The sequence below is a fragment of the Orcinus orca genome, chromosome 3 (assembly GCF_937001465.1).
Source record: "Orcinus orca chromosome 3, mOrcOrc1.1, whole genome shotgun sequence".
In the NCBI taxonomy this organism is placed as follows: domain Eukaryota; kingdom Metazoa; phylum Chordata; class Mammalia; order Artiodactyla; family Delphinidae; genus Orcinus; species Orcinus orca.
In genome coordinates, this window is record NC_064561.1 from 177,382,412 (window position 1) to 177,401,240 (window position 18,829).

The 18,829-nt window shown below is 41.9% G+C and overlaps 1 protein-coding gene and 1 long non-coding RNA gene across 6 annotated transcripts in view; one reads left to right on the forward strand and one right to left on the reverse strand.

Annotated features, from left to right (window-relative positions):
* The window catches only part of SEMA5A (semaphorin 5A), a 477,303-nt gene that overhangs the window by 148,992 nt on the left and 309,482 nt on the right, over nt 1-18,829 (forward strand). The window lies entirely within an intron of this gene.
* LOC117203062 (uncharacterized) lies at nt 10,317-18,818 on the reverse strand. Its single transcript, XR_004485649.2, has 3 exons — nt 18,261-18,818; nt 16,320-16,484; nt 10,317-14,696 (listed from the first exon to the last, which is right to left on the reverse strand). It is a non-coding gene; the product is annotated as an uncharacterized LOC117203062 (long non-coding RNA).

An 18,829-nucleotide genomic window follows, 5' to 3' on the forward strand; every position in this document is an offset into this window, starting at 1 on the left:
GGTGGTGGTATTGATGGTGGAAGTGATGTTAATGGTGGGATGGTGGTTTTGATGGTGTTAATGGTGGGATGGTGGTTTTGATGTTGATAATGGTGGTGATGATGGCGGGGTGGTGGTGATGGTACTGGGACAGGACAGGAGACTCTCCTCTTTATCTTAAGTAACTATTGTGCTGTTCCCACCTAGAGCTTCCAGGCCAATTGATAAGAAAAGGCTCAGTTGACTCTTGGGACTGAAGGCAGAAAGCCCTTAGCTGCAAGGGGAGAAGAGAGGTGGGGATAGGCAGCTAGCTTGCTTTCTTCTTATACTTCATGGCTGACCCCTGTGAAGGTCATATAGCCTCTTCCGCGGGTGCGTACTTGGCTTCTAATTCTGTTACCCATCTGCAAAGCGAGACAAAAGCAGCCAGGTAGCTGAGAGAGATCAAAGGACGCTTCCTTAGGACATTCAGGGTTCCTGTTCAGGTTTTTGAAATGGATTAGGTGAAGGCTTTGCTTACAAATTTTGACAGTGTTCATTTCATTTACCAAACTGTGCTGTCTTTGTTACTGTGGTAACAAGCACATTTATCTGGTTTCCGTTATATAACTATTTTGTGAAACCCATGGTTCATTGTGGCGAAATTGTGTGTTGTACAGATTAGGATACGGTTTGGATTAATATGTGTAGCACATTCTGTTTACGGGATCATATTGGCACAGTAAGTAGACAAGAAAATGGAAGTACGAAGAAAAGATTGGTATGCTCCCTTTTTACGTGTAGTCCTCCTGTTATGTCACAACTCAGAAACTTCTTTGAGATACTAACTTTGTATGTAGCAGTGATCTCAGTGGGAGGGAGGGTGATGCCAGGCCCCACCCACGCGCCCAAACCAGGGATATTTGTCAATGTCTAGAGACATTTTGATTGTCAAGACTATTGTCTTGAGCTACTGGCATCTCCTAGGTAGAGGCGAGCAATACTGCTAAACAGCCTCCAGTGCTCAGACAGCTCCCCCCAGCAACATCCCTGCCCCAACAAATGCCAATAATGCTGCAGTTAAGAAACTCTGGTATGTAGTGTTTATTCTATGAGAAATTTGATAGAATAAATTTCTCATTCTAGAATCTCTTGTTTTCCATTTTCCAAATTTCATGACAGTGAACATCTAATCTTTACTTGAAGACCTCTTTGAAATCTGTGTAGCACAAGAAACCTTCTTGCACTGGACTAATTTCTTTTTATATCTTCTCTGTCTGTTCTCTAGATACAAACATTTCCAGTTTAAATGTTAAGGCTACAGCTATCTTACGCATTTCCACTTGGTATTTTTATCAATTCTTAGTAATCAACTTATGTATGTGTTTATTCTTCCCAAATTTGGTTAAGTTTGATACTTGAAGCATTCGTACAAATCAAAATACTATATTTTGATATCCATAATTCCTTTCATTGAAGAGAAAAATCAGTGTTGCTTTTACTGTCAAAGCAGAAATACATTCAAATCTCACTGGATTTGAATATTGACATGAGGATAGTTTGTTTCATGTCTGAGGAAATATTTTTAGCTTTCTACTTCTCTAGGCTTTAATTATTGTATTTATTTTTAATAAATCTAGGGTAGAGTCTTTATGAGACTATTCCCTCTAGCCAAACTTTGAAAAGCCTATGTTATGCTCTCTTTTTCTTATGATATTATAAATAGATATCCATGACTTTGCCAAACTTAATGATGAGTAAGCAGTTGCCTTTAGGAAAATGTATCTATTTGGACGGTTCCCGCTCTTGGGTGTGTGAAGCCCTCTGAGACAGAGCTGATTTGGTGGTGTCATTTTCACTGTGTTCTGTTTATCTAATTTCTAACAAATTCTTTCTCCCATGTCCATTTCTCTGACTAGTTAAGCCAGGGGACATGAATTAGCGTCATCATGGGGAATTAGAAAACCAAAGTTCCTTTTTTCCTGGTAGGTAAAGGGAGAGCCCAGACGTTCATCATTCTTGGTCATTTCTGCTGGCCTGTGGGTCCCTTTCTCCTGCTGGCCTGTCATGTGAGTGTGTAAGATGCAGGCTGTGTGTACTTAGGGCAGCTGTTCTGGTGTCCCCTCTTACAGACATTGTCTATCCACACACGTCCTCCAGGTAGTCCATTCAGCAGTAAGGAGTAATGGGTGATATGGAAGAGAATCTAGAAGATTCAAAGTCCCCCTTTTAAAAGACCATGCAAACGAATTCATGATTGACCTCAGCTGGGCACCAGGCACCCTGGCAACCTTTTGCAGGTTATTATATTAGCTCATTTAGTCCTTGCAAACCATCCAGCGAGGTGGGCGTGGTATCCTTATTTCACCTCACAGAGCTGAAGTCACTGAGCCAAGGTTTTTATTTCTGTGTTTGGCTCACGTCTGCCCAGCTCCAAGTAATGTATTCTTCTCACTGTGTCTCTCCACTGGAACCCCACTGGCTTTTATACATTATAAATCATTCAGTTCCATGAGAGTGAAGGAAGGTGACCAGGTATGGAAGGAATGCTGTCCTGGGCCTTCAGAAACTTACCTTTAAATATGGCTTAAAATTAGGAAAGGTGCTGCGTATGAATGGAAAGTCTGAGAAGCCCTGAGATAGACCAAGCCATAGCCCCAGGATGATAGGGAGGATTTCTGTGCCCTGAGATAGACCAAGCCATAGCCCCAGGATGATAGGGAGGATTTCTGTGAGAGCATGTAGGACAGTCCCCGTTGTGGGATTCCTGCAGAATTTTGGATCTCTGGGGAGACCATTTCTCTGTGAAGCCATTTTCTAAGTGTTATTCAGATTCTCTGAAGGGACACAAATGCTGTAACAGCAGGTGTTTTGAACACCCTGCTTTGTTTCCTGACGTGTGCAAACACAGTCTCCGGGGACGTTCCTGGAGTTGGCTGCTTGGGCCTGTTATTTCACGGTAGGATAAAATAATGAGTATCTTGATTAACTTTCTGTAACTCTAGAAATTGCTTCCAAACCACATGGCTCCTTAGTAAATCAGTGAGAGAACATGCCTGAGAGCTGGTTACCCTCTAGTCACCCTTTCTTTGGGCGGCTGTATAATCCCTTCTGGAATCTAGTACCTGTTGGGAAGACGGAGACAGCAAAACAGCCCATTGCTTGTTGGTTTAGGGTTGGAATGCCAGCATTCCCCTTATATGAGTTAACCTTCGGAGGTCACCTGAGATGGTCTACCTGGAAGGCCTTAGTGTTCGTTCATTCATTTGTGGTTATTTTCATCCTGTGATATCAAGAACTAGCTATCAGAGGTTAGTCTAATCACGATTTCTGCCTAATAAGGGGAAATTATTTGTCTTCAAATTATGTGCCAATGGGACACTGGAATGATCCTTTATAAGAGGAGCCTTCTAATCACTCATCATTGCAAATATACATTTCAAAATAATTTGATTAAATAAGGAACCTAGTGATATAGTGTTAGAGACTTTGAGCTGTTACTAAATCTTGTAAATGGTTTAGCCTTGGCTTAGAGATTATCATTGGTATTAGCAGGTTATGGGTAACCAAGCTGCAATCTTAGGCCTGCTTTTCTCCCATATATATATATGAGAGGGCTAGTTGAAACCACTTGACTTTATGACTTTGAGGAAGGCTGATGGTGGAGCTGGACTTCCCAACCACTCCTGTACCTCCTCATTTGTCTCACAAACATTAACTGTGTCTCCATAATGTTTAATATCTAAGTTGTCTATTGTGATAAAAATAAAGTCTACTAATAACACTGTCTCTGCCCATGGGCTGATGCTGTATTGAGGATACCAAGTCCATGAAGAATTATATCACTTTGTAAGTGGCATGATAAAAGATACATGCAATGGGTTTTGAGTGCAAGGTCCAAGGAACAACTAGTTCTCATGTGGGATGAGAGTGGGTAAATAAACATGCTGTTGCAGATGCATCTGAGGTGGGCCTTCACAGGATAGGAGGAGTTGTAGTTGGGAGAAGCCATTCTGAGCATGAAGAGTGAAAGGGGTGTGTAAGGGTAAGCATGCTGGTGTCTGAAGAATTCTGAATCATGCTTGGTGCCTGGTGGAGTGTGAGACGGGAGTTTGGAGTAAGATTGTGTTGCGTCTTGCCAGCCATGCTCAGGGACTGTCCCCAGGATCAAATGCAGAGGGTCAGGACAGAGGCGTTTAAACCATGTTGGGGATAGATGGAAGAGAAAGGAAAAGCAAGTCATGATCCAACCAGAGCACTGGCTGGGGCAGGGAGAGAGGGGCATTCACCATGTACCATTAATATATGCCTGGTGACGTGTTGGGAGCATTAAAAGCATGAGCTTGTGTGGTCCTCACACAAACCATGACAGTTAGATGGTCCTAGTATTTTAGATGAGGAAAGAGAGTTGGCAAAGGTTAGGAAACTCTTCCAAAGTTCTCAAGCTAGAAGGTAGGCTGAATTCAAACTCACATCTGTCTGATTCCAAAAGTCGTTGGCTAGACCTGTGGAATAATCCGATTTGAGATAAAGCTGTAGCATCTCTTCTGAGATGGACGACGAGTTTGAAACATGCTGCTTCTAAAAATTCCAGAGAAGTGTCAGTAGACAAGACAAAATATCAAAGTCCTTTGTTGCTCTGTGATTGTATGTTTACATGGAACTAATTAGCCCCTGGCCATGGGCAAAATCACTTTATTAATAATAAGATATATGGGTGTTTCATGGATCCTCCTTCACGGGTTTTGACATTCCGTGAAAAGAGTGGGCCAAGAGGAAAGGGTTTAGACATCTGAGTCCTTTGTGTGTGTGTGTGTGTGTGTGTGTGTGAGAGAGAGAGAGAGAGAGAGAGAGAGTGTGTGTGTGCAGAGTTAATCATTTTAAGCACGTGGTTACAGCAAATAAGGACACAAGTCTCCATGCTGTAGACCAGTGCAGAGGACTGTCTAGTGAGCCATATGTGGAGCCCACTTGGACTGGGACAGGCTTGCATTTGGTTTATCAGAGCGTGCTGAAGACACGCTTGGCCTGCTCAGAGACGCTGCTCTGGAAGGAATGGTGACAGTCAGAAGAGGCAGCTGTTTGTTAGGCTGTGTTGTGCTTAGCTAGCAACCCTAGGCCTATTCTTATCCTTGAATTCCGTAGGAAAACTCCCATGTGCTGAGAATCCTGCCCAGAAAATCCCCATAGGGTGAGAATCTTGCTCTGTGGTCTAGGAATAGATTTGTAAAGATACGCTGGCTAAAGATTTATATAGGGTTGTGATTTGGGGAAAATATTACTCTCTTGTGATCTGAAATGCTACTTTGACGGTTCACAGCACTCTGTGACCTCATGCTGTGGGGACAGTGGAGGGAGGGGTGAGACTAATATTTAAAGGCTGAGAAGAGGACCAAGGGTGCAGATGCCACCCAGCCACCTTCATGCTCATTGGTTCTTCTGTTTACTTTTCTCTTTGGAAAATGAGAAATACAGTACTGTAAAAATTTTCCTTAGCTATCTGATATAATTGCTCTCACATTGGAAAAACACTGGGAAAAGAATAGGAATTTCTATTAAATATGTTTGGGTGAGGAAGTGTGGGCATAGTCTTTGGAGATTGTCCAAAGGTGCATGCACATGGCATGTTGGGGACATCAACTCTTGGGCTTAGAGCCAGTTCTCCACCAATACAATTATTAAGTAATAGAATATAAGTAATATAAATGATGAGGTAATCCCTAATGATGGATAATATAAATTATAAAGTAATTTTTCATTATAAATAGTGAAAGATATTTAAATTTATTGCAGAGTCAGTTGTTTCATGAGTATGTATGTGGCAACAAGCTATCTGGATAATTAGTGCATTTCAACCTAAAAATGTGCTTTGACCTCAAAGTATTGAATAACAATGTCAATTTCAGATTGGGTTTTGTATGGCTTTCGGGCCTCTCACTGTTGCGGCCTCTCCCGTTGCGGAGCACAGGCTCTGGACGCGCAGGCTCAGCGGCCGTGGCTCACGGGCCCAGCCGCTCCGCGGCATGTGGGATCTTCCCGGACCGGGGCACGAACCCGTGTCCCCTGCATCGGCAGGCGGACTCTCAACCACGGCGCCACCAGGGAAGCCCTTGTATGGCTCTTTTACTTCTTTATACAGCAGTAATTCATCCACCCCTGCCCCCGCCCTCATTTATGTCACGTTCTGGTGCTGCCCCTTTCTAGACTGCTGGTAACCTTCAGCCAAAAGGTTTTGAGTTCCCTAAGTCATAGTATCTTGACTGGATAAAACGCAGGTCTGTGATTCACAAACTCTCACAGCTCTTTCCAGCCTATGAAAAGCTCTCTATATGAAGAGGTCTCTCCTTACTTACGGGGTCCCCACCATCACTGCCACCTCCATCACTGCTGGGGGCCCTCCTCCCCTAAACTGAAAAGATCCCCTAAGATCCCTCCTGGAAATCAGCTGTACACACACCTTCTTTCTCTACTCCTAGCTTCATCGTCACAAGAACATGGTGGCCTGAGTTGGAATTTGGAATTTTTTTATAATAGCTTTACTTGACATATAATTCACATCCCATAAAATTCACCCTTTTAAAGTTTACAGCTCTTTTCATATATTCACAGAGTTGTGCAATCACCACCATTTAATTTTAGAATATTTTCATCACCTCCGAAGGAAAACCTGTATCCATTAGCAGAATTTCCTCATTTGCTTTCCCCAAGCCCCATATATTCTGTTTCTGTGGATTTGCCTCTTCTAGAAATTTCATGTGAATGGAATCATAGAATGTGCAGCCTTTTGTAATTGGCTTCTTTCACTTAGCATAATGTTTTCAAGGTTCATCCAGGTTGTGAATGTATCAGCACTTTATTCTTTTTTCTAGCTGAATCATATTCCATTGTAGGACAGTCCACATTTTCTTTTTCTAATCATCATTAAATAGTTGGTGGACTTTCACATTATTTCCTCTTTTTTGGACTGTTATGAATCATTCTACTATCACCACTCATGTACCTGTTTTTGTGTAGATATATGTTTTAATTTTTCTTAGGTATATACCTAGAAGTGGAATTGCTGGACTATTGGGATTCATTTTTACAGAGAGACAATAGTTTAGTACCATCTTACATTTGAAATGTAGCATACACTCTACACATTTTTTAAATGTGGGACTTTCTCCAGTGGGGTTGGTATTCTGCGGCTGCAAAGTTGTCAGTCTGCCTAAAGCAGTCGGTCATTATACCACTGGCGACACAGGATGGCACAGTGGTTTTTGAGTCAAGCACACGTGAATTCATGTTCTGGCGCTGCCCCTTTCTAGACTGCTGGTAACCTTCAGCCAAAAGGTTTTGAGTTCTCTGAGTCATCGTATCTTGACTGGGTAAAACGCGGGTCTGTGATTCACAAACTCTCACAGCTTTTTCCAAAGTATTTCTTGTCATTGCATGCAGAAAATAGTAACATTGTGTGGGTAGATTTGGTAAATGGTGGAGACTGCTTACCTAGAGGCGGAAGGGGTTGGTCCCCCGCACACGTGGATTGCAGCTCTTCGGTATCCTAAGCTATGCCGGGCTACTCACCTGTGGCTCTCACCTGCTAGAAAATTGTTTTCTCAATGTGTCTGTACTCTTGCCTCTTCCTGTAACCTCTTCTGTTCTAATCTCTGAGAATCACCATTAACCACTAGAGAAAAATATTGGACGATATTTTTGAAGGGTTATGATCTCATTGTATTTTATCTTCAGTATGGCGCATGGGAAAAACTCACAAGATAAATGAAGACTCCAGCGACATGCTTTTGAACACTTTAGCTCTGACTTCCATTTAGGAAGCTGTGGATGACCACCGCAAACACCCTTCGTTTGATCTCACATTTGATGCCACACCGTTGTCATGGTTTTTCTAGGCTTTCAAACATTATCCTGTTTTTCTCTATTTGTTTTCTTCTGCGCTGGCTTCAGCCAGCAGGTCTTGGGTCACTGTACTCCTTAGGTAATGAATCTAATTTAAATTCTAGTTTCCTACTGTGAGCAAAATCTTTGGCCATGAGGAATTTCCTCCAGAGAATTTGGGTATGTCATCTTGTTCTGTTGTATTTTTCTCTGAAGCTTACAGCACTGATCAGCTCTTCTCTGAGAAGGGGACCACTCAGTTGTAGTAGGTGCTCCTGAGTTAGGGAGATGCTTTTCATAGGGTGACCTAGCTCTGATGAGATACAAGAATCTGGTCCTTTTAAAAATAATTAATGGTTATTTTCGAAGCCATCTTCCCTGTTCTTGCTAGCATCTTCAAGCGTGACACGTGTAACAAATATTCAGAGACTGGACTTATTAGATAGAGCTGCTTCTGTCCTTTGGTGATGAAAAGAGTCAGAGAGGGGACTTACATTCCCAACCCATCTTGATTCTTCTCTGTAGCATTTTCTCAGTAAAAGAATATGTAAACACTTCTTCTGATGATAATAATTATGCATGCCCATCTGCAGCAAACTTGCAAAACAACCCCCAAAAGTATTAAAAAATTATGCAGAACCGCACATCTCAGATGATTCTAATGATAGGGTGTATTTTCCTCCAGATGTTAATTGTAACAATTCAGATCCACGTTGTGGTGTCTAACAATTATTGAGTACTTACAATGGGCTTGGCATTGTTCTAAGTGTTTCACATTGGTTAAAAAATTAAATCCTCAAAGCTTTTCTCCACTTGAAGACAGAAATACAGGCCCTACAACCAGCAAGAAACTGAACTGGGATTTGCATCCAATGTCCAGTCAGACTCAGCACCCAGGCTCCCAGCGTTTGTATGTTTACATTTCAGTATGAGAATGTCTGTGTGTCCATGCATGTGAGCTCGCATTTGTGTGCACACATGCACTTGTTTATATGCTAGGCACAGAGTTTAGTTTTCTGCCCATACATTTAATATTGTATCTTGAGTATTTCTCATGTCCTTAAAATTTCTCTTAAAAACAGTATCCTCTTCCTGTTTTTCTCTTAAAAACAGATCAGACCTTCCTGATCTTCTTTATTTTATATTTCCCTTTCCCTAAACAGAAGCTTCCAGATCATGGTTGTAATACATAATAATCAGACTAGCAGGGATATATTTCAAAGTAAATCTTTGTTGGCTTATGTGATGAATTCCTTTGGAGAAAGTCCTAGAGGTGAAACCTCCAAAGCAAAGTGTATGAATACTTTTAAGCCCCTTAAGATTTTTCTGTGTGTGTGTGTGTGTGTGTGTGTGTGTGTGTGTGTATGTGTGTTGGTGTATCAAAGTCAAGCAGCCGTAGCCACCGCCAAGTGCCTGGTTGTTCACGTTTCAAAAATAGCAATTGTTAAAGCAAGACCGGATTCTGCAAGGTGGAGACGAGCTTTTCTTTTGGAATTCTTAAATACGTAGCTTTCTTCCATAACTTGCCAATTTATTATGATTCATGAGATTAGTTACCAACTCGATAGATCTGTCCCTGCTGCAAGGGGGTGTCCTCAAACAGTGAGTTTTGTGCTTGGAAAACATCCTACTTTCCAGAATGAAGTGTTTGTGAGTGAAAACACAGCCTCGTCCACCTCCAGTCTTATCTCTGTGGGTAAGGACCTGCTTCTTGTGGTCCTGTGGTTGCAATCAAAGAGAACCGCGTGAATTTTCCAGAATAGCGAGATTAACCGTAACATTTTGCCTCGTACATATGGTGTTAGAGAAGGTATGTCACTTTCATCTAGGCACTCAACCGGAAACACAGTCTATCCCATATCAACAAAACAAACGTGTGAGCTAACTTTCCTGTAATGATTTCACAGTATGTGCTATTTACCAAGCTAAAGGGGCAACTTTGAGAACAAAAATGCAGGATGGCCATGTCAGGATGGAAAGCATTTGTCAAAGCCTGTCCGCCTGATCATTTCCTCTCTGTAGGAACAGAGGGCTTTGCATGTTATGGTTCATCTGTCAAGGCTGATAAAACCAATCCCATTTTCTTAGTTAGAGTGAAGATTTCCTTTTCTTCCCAGGTAAAATGAGTGTAGTAAGTAAAGGAGTTGGAGGTCCCAGTTGTAGAAATGTCTATACTGACTCATGGTTTACACCAGCATGTCATGTATTTTCATCATGAGTGTTCTTCACCCGACTTCAAATGAGAATAATAGGAATTTCCTGTTTTGTTTGGAGAATCCTTATGGGAAGTTGGCTTCTGCTCTGTCAACATTTGTACCTTCTAACCATTCCCTCTTTAAACATGCCCTGCTTTCTGTCCTGCCCTCAGCTCCTGTTCTCCCATCATTTTCTAACCCTTATACCCAGTGAGTCAACCTGAGCTGAATCTAAAGATGGACATTAGGGCTCCAGTCTCAACATATAAACATAAAAATCATCTGGTTTATTTCAGTCAAAACTGGGACCCCTCTCTTTCTTTCTCTCTCTTTTCTCTCTCTAGAGATAAATAAATATCTACACTTTATTTTCTTACTCAGCATCATTATTGGATTTTTACGTCCGTGTACAGAGTTTTACTACATTGGTTTTACAAGCTGTATACTATCTAATAGGATATGGATGTGCCATGATTTATTTGATTTCATTACTTATATCTTTGGTCTTTAAATTTCATGCAGATAAATGTGTGTACTACCCCCATCCTCAGTAAATTCTACCCTGAGACTTTATTCTGTTTCTCTGCCCAAAATGTGATCTTTTTATTTCCAATTCAGTCACATGATTCCCATGCTTCCAAAACTCACCTGTTCTCCAACCTCCTCCTATGTTAGCTGGACCCTTCTTTCCACTATTTGTAAGTGGTTGGTTGACCCATTCATTCAAAAAATATTAGACATTTTCTATGTGCAAAAAAATGTGGTGGGCTTTGAGGGGCTACGGTAGCAAGTAGGGCACAGGCTTTCCTGCGTGGTCCTCCCATACAGCAGGGATGCCATGTCACAGGCAGAAGAAGCTGGACAGTGTGAGCTGAGGGCTGTGAAGACAGTTGTATCCCAAGGAGGCTCAGTGGAGGCAACCTTGTTTCTCACTGGGGAAGTGGTTATGGGAATGGGGGAGCTGGTGTTTGATCTGGACCTCAGAGGAGGCATGAGGTTCTAATACAGACATAGAAGAGTGTGTTCCAGCCAGAAAGGTGGAAGTGGACAAGCTGGGGGGGGGTGCTGAGGAGATTAGTGAGTCTAATTGATCCAAGTGGTTTGATCATGGAGAGGTGATGAAATAGTGAATTATCTCCATTGTTCATTCAATTATTTATTCACTTTCACATGAGCACGACTGTGAAGTTTCTGTTTACGTTTCCTTGCTTTTTAAATATATTTTTTATGTTTCATTTGTCACATTTTTAAATTGTCTTAAAACATGTTTCCATGATATTTATTATCTTTGTAAAATTGAAATATAATTGATTTACAATATTGTGTTTAAATATAGTCTTAACAAATTCAATTTATTGTTTAGTTTTGCTTCTTTGTCTATTTGCAATAAATAGTGATTTACTATATTATATATTATTCTTGACTTTTTCTCTCACTGTGATGTTTCCATTATCTGTTTATGTTGTATGTAGCTGGTGTCCATCCATTTTCCCCGTGATATGATATACCATAAAATTTTCCATTCTCTTAGTGGACACCTGTATTATTTCTGGGTCTTTGCTATTATGAAAAATGCTGCTATGAATGTTCTTTTACAAGCTTCCTGGGGAGATGTGGAATTTTCCTAAGGCTGAGGCCACCCACCATCACAGCTCTTTTTAAACAGTGAACTGATTTTATCATCTCTTTGTAGGAAGACACTAATTTGGTGGTTAGAGATTTTCTTTTCCTGCAAGATTTAAGAAGCATTTTTTTAAATAGCTCTTACTTATTAAAACTTTTTTAGTGCTTCCTAATCGCTAGGGAATTTTCTATGCTCTTTCAAATTAACTCATATAATCTTAAGCTATGGGTTTTTATCTCCATATGACAGATAATGGAACCTGAGACATAAGGTTATTGTTGGAGCTAATTGGAACCCAGGTGGTCTGAGTCCAGTGTCTATGTTTCATCTCTGCAATGCTGCCTCTCCCAAACTAGCGGTGATGGGCAGGGCGGGTCACCGGGACATTGTGGGCTGAGGGGTACCATAGGTAGTTCTTAATTTTCACAAGGCAAAATCAAGCAAGCAGGCATCCTACAGTGGTGTTTAGCCCCCTTTACTGTTAAGGAACAGCGTGCCAAATTGATGCAATCTGTCATTGCTTTTCCTGGACTTGTATTTAGGAATCATTCTTTTTGTGTTTCCATTAACATATCCACCATCACATAGCTTTTAATATTTTGAAGTGCAGAATTTAACACAGTTGGGGAGACCTTTATTGTAATGTCCTCAATGACCTTTCCACGTTTCAGGCTAATGAATTGAAGAATAAAACACCATGTGTTCACAGCACGTCTGCGTGTCCCCGCGTTGCATTATGTGCTAATCGTTCGATGTTTCTGTGGCAGCTAATTCATGGTCTTCGTTGACTTGTTCTCCTGAAATCTCACCTAATAGATTGATTCCTTGGGAGGGAACTTGTAGTTTTCCATGGAAACGCCCCTGAAACTTGCCGTGAGCACTCCTCAGTGGCACTGGCAGAAAGTATCCAGGCCTTTACAGTGATTTTTCCATCACTTAGTTCAAGGCTGTCTTGGTTTCTATCGCCTCTAGGATCTAGTCGGTCAGTCTATAATACTTAATATCATACTGTCTTCTGGGCCCTGGGGACATCCAGCAAGCAAGACCCAGGCTCAGTCCTCCAGTTCTGATATTCTTGTGGGTTAAACAGGCCATAAACAGATACATCAGCTGAGTGATTTCACGTAGTTTTGAGTGACTTGAAGAAGTGAACGTAGAGGAATCTGGTAGAGGGGAAGAGGCTGTGCTTCAGCTGGCCTGATTGGGGAGGTCTTTCTGAGGAGGTGACATTGAAGGACACCTGAGTAATGAGAAGAAGGCCCCTTGGAAGGACTTAGAGAAACAACCTCTGGACCTAAGGACCAGCAAGTGGCATCTGAAAGGTGATGAGCTGGGTGGGCGAAAATACCAGAGAGATGCGTGTATGCGTGTGCATGGCCCCAGCACGGCGCATGGGAGTGCTGGGGAAGGTGCAGAAGTGGGTGGGGACAACCCTTTAAAGAATACAGATGTTTTATTTTCGTTGATTCTTTGTTTCTAGCTGTATTGAGGTACAGTTGACAAATAAAAATTGCATATATTTACAGCGTACAACATGATGTGTTTTTTGGGGTTTTTTTTAAGAGCAAATAAGGTGGAAATTTTATTGGAAAATTATCTAAACAATTTTATGAAACTTACATAACTTCGATAACAAAACCTAAAAACGGTAATACAAAATCACAACTGACTTAAGATCTTAGTAAAGTGAATTAATCAGTTGTAATAAATAACAATCTGCCTTGATTTAGTTATAGTTAGGCCTGTAATGCAAAGGTGCTCCAGTATTAGGAAATCATATAAACATACCATATCATTAGGACAAACTGCAGCGTGATGTTTTGATATATGTACACATTGTGAAATGATTATCACAGTCAAACTAATGAGCATATGCATCACGTCACCTAGTTACCTTTGTGTGTGTGTGTGTGTGTGTGTGTGGTGAGGACATTTCAGATCTACTCTCTTAGCACATTTCAAGCACACAATATGGTATTATTAACGATAGCCACCATGCTGTCCATTAGATTTCCAGAACGTATCCAGCCTGCATAACTGAACCTTTGTACCCCCTGATCAATATCTCCCTGTTTCTCCCACTCCCCAGCCCTTGGCAGCCAATTCTACTCTCTGCTTCTCTGAGTTTGACTTGTTTAGTCTCTTTACAAAGATTGCTCTGGTTGTAACGTAGGTAATAGGCTTTGTTGCAGGGGAGGCAAGCGTGAAAGCCCCAAGACCCCGACTAGATAGGCTTCTGCTGAGTCCAGGGGAGAGCGGAAGCGGCTTCACGTGGGATTGCAGCCATGGAGGTGAGAGGGGGCCAGGTGTGTGATCCATAGGACAGGGTTAGGACAGGGTTTACTGATGGTGTAGAGTGGCAGGTGGGGGAATTAGAGAAGCCAAAATGACTCTAGCTGTTATGGGGAGGACTCAGGCAGGAAGCAGATTTGGGGAAGAGGGGCAACTGAGGGTTTGTTAGGTCCATGTTTGGTTGGAGGTAATTCTCTGCACTCAAGTAGAAGAGAAGAGAGGATGGAAGTTGCAGTGTCAGGGTCAGGTTGGAGCTGAGATATACATCTATGTTCACCTGCTGATGGTTGCTCTTCCATAACTTGAGCTCCCAGGAGGATGTGTAGGTGGTGAGCAGAGGGTGACACTAGATGCTAAGGCCATCTCATAGTTGTTCAAGGGCTGGTGCACATTCATCACCATCTGGATTAAATTATGATCAGTGAGGTCTCAGGCTCCAGGATTGGTGAATGATGCTGCCAGTCACTTCACGAAATTTCTGTCCCTGAGGAAACACATATTCAGGCCCAACTGAAGTCAGTTGGTAGAAATAGAGCACCTGCTAATTTTTTTTAACCAGAGGATCCATGTGTCTAGCAGAGCTCCCGACTCCTAGTCAATAAATGATAACTGCAGAAACGCGGTATACGCTGGGATGGTACCTTCAGTGTAGCGAGATGACCATTTATTTGGAGCCAGGGATGTACCTGTTAGAATTGTTAGCTCTTCTGTTTATCTGTGGGACCTCCTCGAGTCTTCACATCTGTAGACTAGGAAAGAATGCTAATACTTATTTTACAGGCTTATTTCAGGAAAACAAGAGATGTATTAATGCTGTGCATCACCACATAACCTTCTTTGCAGTTTCTTGTATTTTATTGTACTCCGATTAGCAGAATCTTTGATTTTGATATGATATGGCTCAGTATTTTTTTCTTATGATGAGAATTTTTAAGATTTACTCTCTTAGCAAATTTCAAATATGCAGTACAATATAGTTATTTTTTATTTTTGTAAGGATTTCTTATTCTTGTTTTTAATAAACGGACCCCAAAAATGTAATGAGTGCTCTTGAGGTCTATCTTTTTTGTCCTTAGACCAAAGAGTGCGACACATTTGAACTCAAATGAATCAGCTTTGGTGTATTGGTCCACTGGCCTAATAGGTATCATCAGACATCACACACAAGGGCCATTCCCAACTGAAATCTGAAAACACCAATCAGAGGCCTTTTCACTAAATAGCCTAGTTTTCCCAAGTGTATCAGTAGGCTATTATCTGTAAATTTATCTGATACAGTTTCAAGGTATTTGCATTTTCACCCTAGAATAATGAATTTACTTCTGCTGTGAATTGTAATATATTCCTTTTTTTTTTTGTCTTTTGATTTTTCAAGTGGTTCCAGCAAATTATGGTGTGCCAGAATAAGTTACTCAAACCCCTCAGGGTTCACACACTTCAGTTATACCTTCCATGTGCTTTCATGTTTCCAGACCTGGGAGACTTCCTCTTTTTAGCTGGTCTGCCTATAGTAATCCCTTCATCCCTTTGACCACTAATTGGAAAATTATGACATTTAGAAAGGACATTTCTCAAAACCATGGGAATCCTCATATTTGGACCAGATGTTAAGAGAATTTTAATAGAGGAATAAAACATCTGTGACAATGAATAGTAGAGTCATAGAAGGAAAGGGAACAAGAATTGCATTTTAATGGAAGCATAAATATTGATTAGAAGGTAGAGAGGTGTATGTTGATTTACATTGTTTTTCTCCATTAACTCATTCCTCAGGTGGTAACTTTTTGTGTCTACTACATCCTGTATTGTTCAGAGGTTGAGAGTTTCACAGACTATTTTAGAATGAGGCACACACACAGGCAATTGTAGTTCAGGGTGATAACGACTATAGTAGAAATGAGTGTTGAGGTACAGAGGGGCCACATGGGGATGGGGCGGGGAGTGGAAAAAAGTCAGAGAAGGCTACTCAGAGATGAAGCTTAAGAATTGGAACTAGAGGCAGGGAAACCTGTCAAAAACAGCTAACCATGTAGACGTGAGAAATAGAGAGGGTTGGTTAGGGTGGGGAGTGGGGCATGATTCTAAATATGGGTAAAAGGGAAGAGTTGTCAGAACACAGAGACAAAATGACACATGACCTTTGGGAAGATGAAGGAGGAGAGAATGGTGGGTGACTCCTCAGAGAGAGAAATTGGGGTGGGGTGCACTTTCATTTAAAGGGAAGACAGGAGTAAGAGTTCTGGATGCAGTAAGCACACAGGGAGATTGGGGTGTTAAGGAAACCAGGGAGGAGAGGGTTTGCGGAGATATTCAGTTGGAGAGGTCATGGGCGCAGATGCCGTGGTGACAGATGTCCAGTTGCATCAGCTTACCGGCCTTGGCAATCAGAAGGCGACCAGTGACGCTGACCAGAGCAGAAACGTTGGGGAGCATTCTTTTCTTCCTGCCAGTGTTGCATACTTTTGCAGGTCATCATAGACATCACACCTTCTAGGTGACAAGAGACAAAGTGGCACTGCAGCTCCTGCCTATCTCACCTAAAAATGAACGGGAGCTATGAATAGTAATTGTCACATTATGAGAGTCATTTATAATGTGATTATTTTGTTCTGTCCCTATGAGTTTCCTCTCTCTAGATAAATCCTTTAGAAATTGTCAATATAGTTATATTGCCTTGAAACACCCGTTATTTAAGGGTTTTTTTTTTTCAGTCTTAGAAAGTATTCCTGTTGATTTACCTATTACAGAAGTAGATTGAATGAACCTTCTCTTAGTTTTAAAACCTGCTGACAGATAAAATTAATATTGCCTTTGTGTAAATGATAATTTTATCAAATGGACTTCATTTATTTTTATGGTCCCTCCAGGCGATCTGGAGCTAAACAAGGGGAAAAAGACAAAAGTGTAATAACAGTTCCCTTTGAAGAGAGATATAAAATAAGGTCGCTGGAGCTGAACCATTATTGAAATATGTAAAATACGTCAATGTTTGCTTTTTCCCATTTTATTCCATGAAGTCATTTTATATAGCCATAAAATCCTATCTCATCTCAGTTCAGATACGATGAAAACCTATGAGTAATAAAGTCATTTTCTTACTCACTTACCTGAAGGTGGCATCTGGCAGTGTTTCTGTACTTGAGGGCGGTCAGTGTTTTCATTAAGACATTCCTAAAAACGTTGCACTAATTCATTTGTGTTAAACCTCTTTTGGCTGAAATTTGGCAGTGACGGTACATGGGTTAAAATAATATAAAGAGGATCCAATTTTCATAAAAATGTACCTAAAAAGTGAAGATGCAATATGTCTGGTGAACATCCTGATTGCCCTTATAGACTCAACGCAATAACAAGAAAACTTTAATTTTGCTTTATTTCCCAAAGAATAAAATGTTCGGTTATTGTTTTTGAAAATGTTTAGAAGAATCTATTTACTTGAACACTGTGCATTAACTTAAGTTTATTGTTTTGTTGGGTTTTTTTTTTGCGTTACACGGGCCTCTCACTGTTGCGGCCTCTCCCGTTGCGGAGCATAGGCTCCAGACGCACAGGCTCAGTGGTCATGGCTCACGGGCCCAGCCGCTCCGCGGCATGTGGGATCTTCCTGGACCGGGGCACGAACCCGTGTCCCCTGCATCGGCAGGCGGACTGTCAACCACTGTGCCACCAGGGAAGCCCAAGTTTATTGTTTTATTGATTCTTCATTTAATCCCATTTCCTGCTCAGTACCTAGAATGTCTGACATTACTACTAGGAAAGAGCACAGATTCATTCAACAGGTTCCTTCCAGCCATGAAGACAGTGAGGGCTTAGATGCTCCCTGACCTTTATTCCCCCTTCTTTGAACACTTGAAATTGAACCCCTTCAGAAGCCATAGCTTCTGTCTTCTTCATCCATTCAGAGGGATTCCTCCCTTTTCTATGTTCCCTAAGACTTTGCTCCTACTTCTAGGATAATTTGGTAATTATCAAAAGGTGGACTTTTACTTGCTTGACTACTTACACCTGTGAGCTGGAAATGCCCAGACTGTGTCCTCTTCTGTGTTGGAGGGCTGTCCCTTGCCCACAGGTGGCATCCTTCAGTATGACTGTCTGGATTAAGGATGCCCCCTGTTTCCAGGCCATGTGTTCATCTCTTACGCTTTACTCTGGGGAGAAGACTGTGTTTCTGGGGGTAATTTGGGTTGTTTGAACTTGCGGCCATAAATGTGTGGTTTCACCAGCGTGAGCAGGAAGGCTGAGTGTGCCAGGCAAAGGGCCAGAGGGTTTTTCTCCTGTTTTGACATGGCCTGACACTGCACACTTGATCTTACCTTAATCTGTAAGATCCGTTCAATCCATTTGAGCCTTCGCTTTGTCTGCTGCAAAGTGAAGGGAGAGATGAGGTGATTTCAGCCGGCCCCTCCACCTCGTGGATTCAGTGAGTTGTTGACTCACTTCCTGTCTCCTGTGTGCCAAGGGGCTGCATAAACCCTCTGACAGTGGTGCCTGTTCAGTGGCAAGGGATGCGTGAGTTCTGGATGCTGCTAAATAGAACGTCGGCCGCGTGACTTCTGATTCATTCAGATGGCCGATTCAGCTTGTCGGATTGCATACATTTGGGGCTGTAACTGCGTGTTCAACCCGCAGCTTGTTTACGAAACGCGAAAGGTTATATGACTTTCCATGGAACCTTGGTGAGGAAGCAGGCACTGTAACTGGTTCCTCAGGGTTTCCCAGAAAGGATCTGCCACCTTGGCTGGAGTAGGCGGCCGCTGTGTGTGCAGAAGGTGGAGGCCAGCCTTGACCTTGGGTAGTGGGAAGACTCGGGGCAGCAGTGGGGCCCGAGGCATCAGCAAACATGCAAAGAGTGTGCAAGGCTTACCCAGAGGACCGTGGCTAG